An 8,409-nucleotide genomic window follows, 5' to 3' on the forward strand; every position below is an offset into this window, starting at 1 on the left:
TCCCTTCCAACCCTGAAAATTCCCTAAATCTATAAGCCTGGAACTGGGTGTGCTGTGTGTTCAGCTCTGGATTTGACCCCAGTGGAAGTCAATCAGGAAAGCACCTGTCACTTCTACCCACACACTTGCTGGCATGTTTTCATCAGCTGAAAACCCCCTGGGTGAATCTGGTCTACAGTGACTGGATTCAAATATCCTTTGTTTTCCCTGGGGCTGCTTAGGCAACCAATAGGTGTATTAATATTTTATTAATTATTTCTCACTGCCCTTGTAAGTTCCTTCTGTACTTTGACTTTGCTAATGAACCGTGATATCATGATGAATATAGCCATTGGCTCTGGTTAGGATGGTGCGTGGGACAGGACATTACACATCATGCTTAAGTGTCCTAATCACCAACCATTGAGAACATTGTGCACATACAAGATTACCCATGCTCTTGAGTGTTCAAAAGATCAGGTCCTAAGCCTGCCAGTCTGATGCAAATGGAAAATCATTTTGTGAATCATCAGCCTGCGTACCAGGCAGATTCCTACCTCCCACTCCACTCCAGCTTCTCTAGACACTTCTTTCCAATTCTTCCTTTTTTCTTCAGCCTCTGAGTAGGAGGATTTTTTTTTTTTTTCGTTTCCATATAATTTCTTCTGTATGGTGCATAGATTCCCTAAAGTGCTGGAAAAATTCAATATGTTTTGTTCTGGCATGTGTTCATCTGAAACATATGTCTATAGAGCTTGCTGTACAAAACCATGCAAGAAGCTTCCAGTGAAATGGGCTTTCTGAGAGCCACTTAGTGAAGACTTCTGTAATCTTCACGGTGGCCATAAGCGTAGTTTATTTATTTTTTCCTCACAGGAGAATTGGACAAATTGTTATGATGGAAACATTTAGACACTTTCATTTGCAAATTACTTCTAGTGAGCAAAAATGCTGCAAGGGTGGTCACCAGTCCCTACACTTCCATGCTGTGTGGAAGCTTATTTAGTTGACTCAAAGAAAATTTGATCAGAGGATGTGGGCATTAAAATATCAAAGAAGAGGCACTTATACATACAGCATTAAAGCTGATTCGAAGTTAGAGCTAGAAATAGGAATAGAATTCTTAATCTCCCTGTAAAAACTGTCTTAGAGAAGGGTTTGAATGTTACAGACTTTGAGAAATAGCTCCCCATTAAATATAAATATTATTTTCTCTCATGAAGAACAAGAGAACTGAAACACCTAGAGAAGGCTAAAGAAGGAGACAAGATGACCTAGTGATGGAATTAGCTGCCTTAATCTTGACGCCTACAGGATGCTTCCCTCTAGGAGTCAGGCAGGCCAAAGAGATGCTAAACTTTTCCAGCTCCACCTCTATTAGTTTTTCTCTTTCATTGCCCTTACACCTTTCATCTATGGTTTGTCAAAATATTTGATGGTCTAAAAAGCATGTCTCTCATTCAAAACATTTAATTAGTGCTAGCTATAGAACTCATGTGAGATACACAGATTCCTCTCCTCTCACAAGCTTTAGCTTTTAAAATCTTTTCATTAACCTGTTAATAATACTGAAGATTCATCACAGTTTCAAGCTTTGATTCACACGTCCCCTTTATCAGGACCCAAATGCACCAGAGGGAAAGCTCTATAAATAACAAGGCTATGCCATTTCCTCTGGTACCTATGTGATGCATTTCCCCTCACCTTTCTTCCACTTTGCAGGCTCTGAGAACCAGGGAGCAAGCTGGGGTCCTTGCTGTCTACTGCATATATATTAATGTGAAAAAATCAGGATAGTCCAAATGTCCCTCTGTTGCACAAACAATAGTGTAATGTTTGTCACCAAAATTTAAAAGAAACTTCAGTTTGTAAAAAATGGTTTCCTGAGTGAACAAAAATACTTACTGGACAGATATATTAATTATCTGAAAGATACTGATAGTATCCAGTGACATCCCCATTGAGTAACTGAGATGATACAAACTGGGTATGTGGGGGCACTTCCAGAGGAGCTGCAATCCTTATGAATGCCAGTAACAATACACAGGATGCAGGACCACCTTCTCAGCCTGCTCATAGCCAGGTAAGACACAGGAATCTATACTAAACCAAGAAAATCAAGGAATTTCTCTGTAGTCAGTAAAGACATAAAAGTACAACTAGATGATGCTTCACCTGCCCTGATAGGAGGGTCTAAGGTAGGCAAGTTATGTCACCCTTTGGTTAGCTTGCCTCATTATTTTGATTACAGAGTAGCTGTAACCCAGAAAGACTGTGTTAGATTGAACTCTTTTAGGTTGAAAAAGTTAACTGAGACCAATTCCACCGACAAAATCAAATTGATCTGAGGAATCCTGTGTTATCTCCTTTCAAAGGAAGGCAGGTCGTCTTTGTCTTGACCTAAAGATTCATGAAGTGGTGCTACCATGAACTGAGGCCTGGGTAAATCTTAAAAAATCTCATAACAACAATATTGCTACCTCATTTTTTTTGTTCAGAGTTTTTTCTGCAGTGTTCTCTTACTGGTTATGATAAGGCCCTAACTCTGTGAAGAGCTGCTGTGGGCCCTCAATGAGGAAAGCTTTGGATATAATCTTCTTCCAGACTTTCACACACAGGAGGCCACAGGATTAAACACTTCATTTGCATGAGTGTTCTTGCATTTTTTATTTGGTGTTAATAAATCTGCACAACTGGAATGTAGTTCACCAGTACTTTCCTGCCATCACCATTCTGAAGAGCATTCCATGTCTGCCCTTGGGCAGGTGCATTCCCCCTCTCCAGCACTGAAATCTATGATGAGTTGTAGCTGCTAAAATGAAAATGTCATAATTCAAGGAACATAGATGAAAACATTCGTCATGGAGTCCAGACAACAAAGTAGGAAAATTTGTCACAGAATGAAAGAAGATGCAGCTTTGATGCTGTTAGGAGGAGCATACATCTAACATGGAAATTTTTAGTGCTCTCAAGTACATCAGTTACCCTGGCAACATTTTCTTTAGCTTTAGAAATGTTTTGTCTCTAGTCCAGTTAGCTTTATTCCTCTGATTACCATTCAGTTTATTCTAAGGAACTTTTCAGTGTATAATAACGTGCCAAGAAAATGTAAACATCATTCTCTACACTCATTATAATCACATTTTTCATTATTGCTAGGGTTGTGGTTTTAGCCTCCCTTGTGAGCTTTACATGTGCAGCCAGATTCTTTAAGGAGTTCAGGAAAAGTGCAAGTATCAGGGATACATTGAAGCTGGTGTGTTCAACATCTATCAACCAGGGCACAGTAAATCCAGCTCTAGGCAGAGGAGGAAGAGCGACAAGCACATGGAAGCACTATGCCCAGGGCTCCAAGGAAGCCCTACAGAACTCCCCTTTTAATGCCAGAAAACCTCCATGGGAGTATGAAATTATCCCCCTTTTCTTTCTTTTCTTGTGATTTTCCAAGATTGCCTGTTATGAGAAATGTTAATACTTACACCTCTGAAAATAGAATATTAATGAAGTGACCTGCAGGTGTAATCTAAACGGACCCTGCGATGATAAGAGAGCAGATTATCACCATAAAAGTAAGCATTATATGGGGAGAGCTGTCTTTTTTGGATTATGATGAAATACATCCTTATGACTGACATCCTACTGCTCCCTTTGGGCATGCAGTTAAGATCACCAAGTAGAAGTGTCAGGTTTTTTTTCTTAGAAATAAATGTCATTTATGCAGTGTATCTGTGATACTGAATCTGTGACTGAAAGCTGCCCTTTTGCAGTAAGAGAACAAAAGTCCCTGGCAGGGATGGTTTTGTATACCCAATTTCTCTTTATGTGGCAGAGTAATGGAAGAATTCCTGATCACTGCTGTGTTTTAGCTTTTTCTTATAGAGAAGCAGTAAATTTCACTTTTATATTCAGCCATTTCCTTTGCACCACTTGTATACAAAACAAGATTCCCTGAAAGTTTAAGGAGCTGGTGAGTACTGAAAGATCCCAGGAATATGGTGCAGTACACTTACAAAGTTTACAGTCCTCTCTTCTCCCTGTCCCATGCAGCATTTTCTTCAGCAAAGCTGAAGAAGGCAACACTGCTCAGCTTCAATGGCCTCCAGCAGCAAATCTCCTGCAACTTGGGTTACACCTGCAAGGCATGCAGGGTTTGGCCTCAGCATAGGATCCCCAAAATGGACCCTGGAGGGTCAGGTGAGCACAGAGGTACATCACAGACCCTCACCCTTGGCACTGAACTCTCCCCACCAGCAACAAGTGCTGCTACTCTGCCACCTCCTCACCCCTGGCATTATCACACACACAGCAGTTCACTCCCACTCCTGCCTCAAGGCACAGCTCACTCCTCTTTGTAATTCCCTCGTTGAACCTTTACTAGCAGAAGAACGTGTAAAAGCTGCAGGTCCTTTTATGTGCTGGAGTCAAACACTTACTTACAACTGCTGTTCCAGCAGTAACAATTAAATTAAACATGAAGTGAATAGAGCTGCCTGGAAGATCTACAAGCTGGAGGTGTAAATCACACCACATAACTAATTTATGACATTCTACGCCTACATCTGTACACTGACAGCTTTTAAGTGTAAGGGTGGCTGTGATTTCAAAGTGCTTTTGGTGACGGAATAATTTAAAAGAAAACTTCTTATGTGGGCCTCTATACCTGCATCTAAAGTCGTAAACTAAATGAGATCCTGTTAGGTCAGTAGCTGAGGACAAGGGAGGTTGTGTATGTGGTTCAGCTGGAAAGATGCTAAGAAGACAGTTAGAAATACTCTTTCCCCCCAAAAAAAACAATGCATTTTTGGATGTTGGAAATGTAAGGCAACAATGCTATTTCTCATCCACTGAAATTGTCCAATTACATCTTTCAGTGAACATGTATTTGAGTGAACTTTTCAGAAGAGTAGGCTTAAAACCACTGTATTACTAGGCTTTGGAAAAAACCTTTATTTGTTCAGCCAGAACATGTGCAAATTGAAGTCTGTTTTTCCAAGCTGTACTTCCTACATTATGAATACATCTAAGTCCTGTGACCCAGATGTTTTTCTCTATCCAGAGTGATAATATTTGTAGATCCTTCTGGAAATCCATTGGTAAAATGAACTAATAAATTTAACATCAGCTGCAAACAAGGAAAATAAGCCAGAAAGGTAAGAGAGGAAAAAAGACAAAACAAACAATAAAGGTACTAAGGGAGACCTTTTCTAGTTAAAGATTTTAGTTCATAACTGCTTGTGTTTGGCAAAAAATCTGATGACCTTCAGTTATTTCACATTTCTCTTTCAAGTGCTAGGAAAGAAGGGTTGTGCCTCCAAGTCCCAAGGAGAGTGCCAGTCAGCCACAGTCAAACAGTGCTGACTATGGTGACAGAGACAAAACCATTTCATATTGGATCTTGAGCTTCCAAAAGGCATCAGCTGTGGTAAAAATTGCCTTTTATCAATTCCTTTGCTATGGTTTTAATAATCTTGCACTTGACGCTCTTGTCGCTTGGAAAAAATGCTCTGAATTCAGAACGCAGCCTGGTTACAAGGGGTTTTTTTTTAACATGCCTTTGAGGTGTACAGTGTGTAGACCTTTAATGACAAGAGTGGCTAATGTGGCAGGATTGCATGCTTAAAAATTGGGAAAGTGCTCCCATTCATCATCTCTTTCTCTTATGAGAATTACATGTTTTCCTGAGGAAGAGGAACCAACCAGTCATTTTAGGATGTACATACTAAGGTACTTTAGACAAGGGTAGAAAATTGATCAGCATCAGATTCAGCAAGCCTATAAGATGCATCCTGCACAACAACTTCAGGCAGTGCTACAGGCTTGGGGAAGAGTGTCTGGAAAGCTGCTCAGAGGAAAAGGACCTGGAGGTGCTGGTCAACAGCCAGCTGAATATGAGCCAGCAGTGTGCCCAGGTGACCAAGAAGACCAATGGCATCCTGGAGTGTAGAGTGTGGCCAGAAGGACTTGGGAATTGATTGTCCCCCTGTACTTTGCACTTGTGAGGCTGCACTTTTAATACTGCATTAAATATCACCACAAAAAAGGATGTTTAGGTGTGTAGAGAAGGGCAACAAATCTGGTGAAGGGTCTGGAGAACCAGTCCTGTGAGGGGCATCTGGGGGAACCAGGGTTGTTTAGCCTGGAGAAAAGGAGGTGGAGGGGAGACCTTCTTGCTCTACAATTACCTGAAGGAAAGTTGTAGTGAGGTGGGGGTTGGTGTTTTCTCCCTAGTAAAAAGCAATAGGACAAGAAGAAAGACTCTCAAGCTGTTCCAGGGGAGGTTTAGATTGGATATTAGGAAAAATTCTTTGACTGAAAGGATTGTCAAGGGCTGCCCAAGGAAGTCATTGAGTCACCATCCCTGGAGGGACATAAAGACATGTAATTGTGGTGCTTTGGGACATGGTTCAGTGGTGGACTTGGCAGTGTTGGGTTTGAGGTTGGACCAAATATTCTTAAAAGTCTTTTCCAACTTAAGTGATTCTGTGGTTCTATTAATTTTAACTGGAAAAAGAGCAAGCCTTCTCACTTGACTACCTCCCAAAATGTTAATAGATTCACAACCAAAAAGATAAGAGAACACACAAAACTGTGGTAACAAAATACTTTACTAAAATATACATTGAATACTTAGCTCAACATTCTCATGTTTTATGCAAATGATGTACACATTGTCACACGTTTTATATTAACATTATACAGTCACCTGCAGAAATCCAAGATGAGCAGCATTCCTGTCAGATTCATTACAGTTAGCCCTTGGGTTCTGTTCACCTTTTAAGTAAGGCAAATGTTACATTATAAAAATCTACTCTGCATTCTCAAAATTGCCTTAAAGGGTTTAACCTCTTTAGTAATACTGAATCAGATGAGATGTATGACCAAATCCTTCATGGACATTTTTGAAAATCCTCACTTCAACTAAGAATGTGTTAGTTGATGAGTTAGAGTTGTGAAAAATGTTTTCATTTTTCTGTATTCAAAAACTAATCTTGTGTTGGAAGAGAAACTCTAAGACACTACTAGCTCTGCTGGTTTTTACACTTTTTCTTACTAAATGAGAAGCAATGGAGTAACTTTTCAAAGCTATTCATTAAAAGGTTTTTAAGTGATAAGCTGACCCAGAAAGCATGTTAGGATAGTGCACTATTTTTTCCAGATAAACTACCCAAAATTGTCTAAATTATTTTATTAGCCAATACAAAATTTAAAGAATAAGTATATATATATATATACTGCAGTATTATGTTTACAGTTCTACCTCTATTTCTGATATTTTTTGTGATGGTCTTTCACAGGATACTGCATATAATTTGGCAAAAGGCCACTAATTCTGTCTTGATTATGTTAAAAGTCATGATCTGAGGCCTAAGCTGAGAAAGCTAATTTCATTTAGCTGATACATATAAAATGACAAGCACAGAGGTTTTTTTTTTAATAAATGAATTGACCTTACATGCACTCATCTACTTAAGTCCCCATTTTACAGCAGGATAACATTTTATTTTATTTGTTTATTGTATTATTGTTCAAAGCAGCCTCATGAATGGAGAGAACTATGAAATTAATTTCTAATCTATGTGGGTGCAAAGAAAATATGTCGAGGACACTAATGTGTAGCAACCTAGAGCATTCATCTGGGACTCTAATTTGGAAAAAGAAGAGAACGGGCTATCTGAATCCATAACACTTCAACCTGTACTCCTGTGCTTCTCCTCAGGGATTTAGAAGTGACAGGACAAATGCTTAGGATGGGCAGGCTGTTAGATGCTTAATGACATTGGAATGGACTGCCCAGGGAAGTGATGGAGTCACAGTTCCTGGAGGAGTTTAAGGAAAGGCTGGATGTGGCACTCAGTGCCATGGTCTAGGCAGTGTGGTGTGGTTAGGTCATAGGCTGGACTTGATGATCTCAGAGGTCTTTTCCAGCCTCAATAATTCTGTGATTCTGTGACATATGTTCAGAGGGGACAAAATATTTCCAACACAGTAATGAAGAGAGACAACTTGCACGGGTCACTTGAAATTACAAATAGACTCCCAGGGAAAGGTATCCAGAACAAAATTGCTTCTCAACACATAAACTTAGCCTAACAGGAGACCAGCAGCTGCACCATCACAGGAGGCAGACACCACCATACTTCTTGGATCTCAACATCTACTGGAAGTGAACAAATCAACATATTCATAAAGAGATTGGTATTCTACTGAGATACAGGCTCCCTGGCACTGCATGGTTGGACTGGTTCTGCCAGATGGGATAAGGTTGGTAACAGGCACTGAGGTGGAAGTGAGACCCACAGGGGACTGCAGAATTATTTCTATGAGAACAAGGAGAGGTCAGAATGAACATTAGGCTGCACTGTGCTGTCCCAGCTCACTGACCCTCTATGCCACAAAAAGAGGGAGCTAGGAGAGGCCAGGAAGCATTCC

This window comes from Heliangelus exortis, chromosome 1 (assembly GCF_036169615.1).
Source record: "Heliangelus exortis chromosome 1, bHelExo1.hap1, whole genome shotgun sequence".
NCBI lineage: Eukaryota > Metazoa > Chordata > Aves > Apodiformes > Trochilidae > Heliangelus > Heliangelus exortis.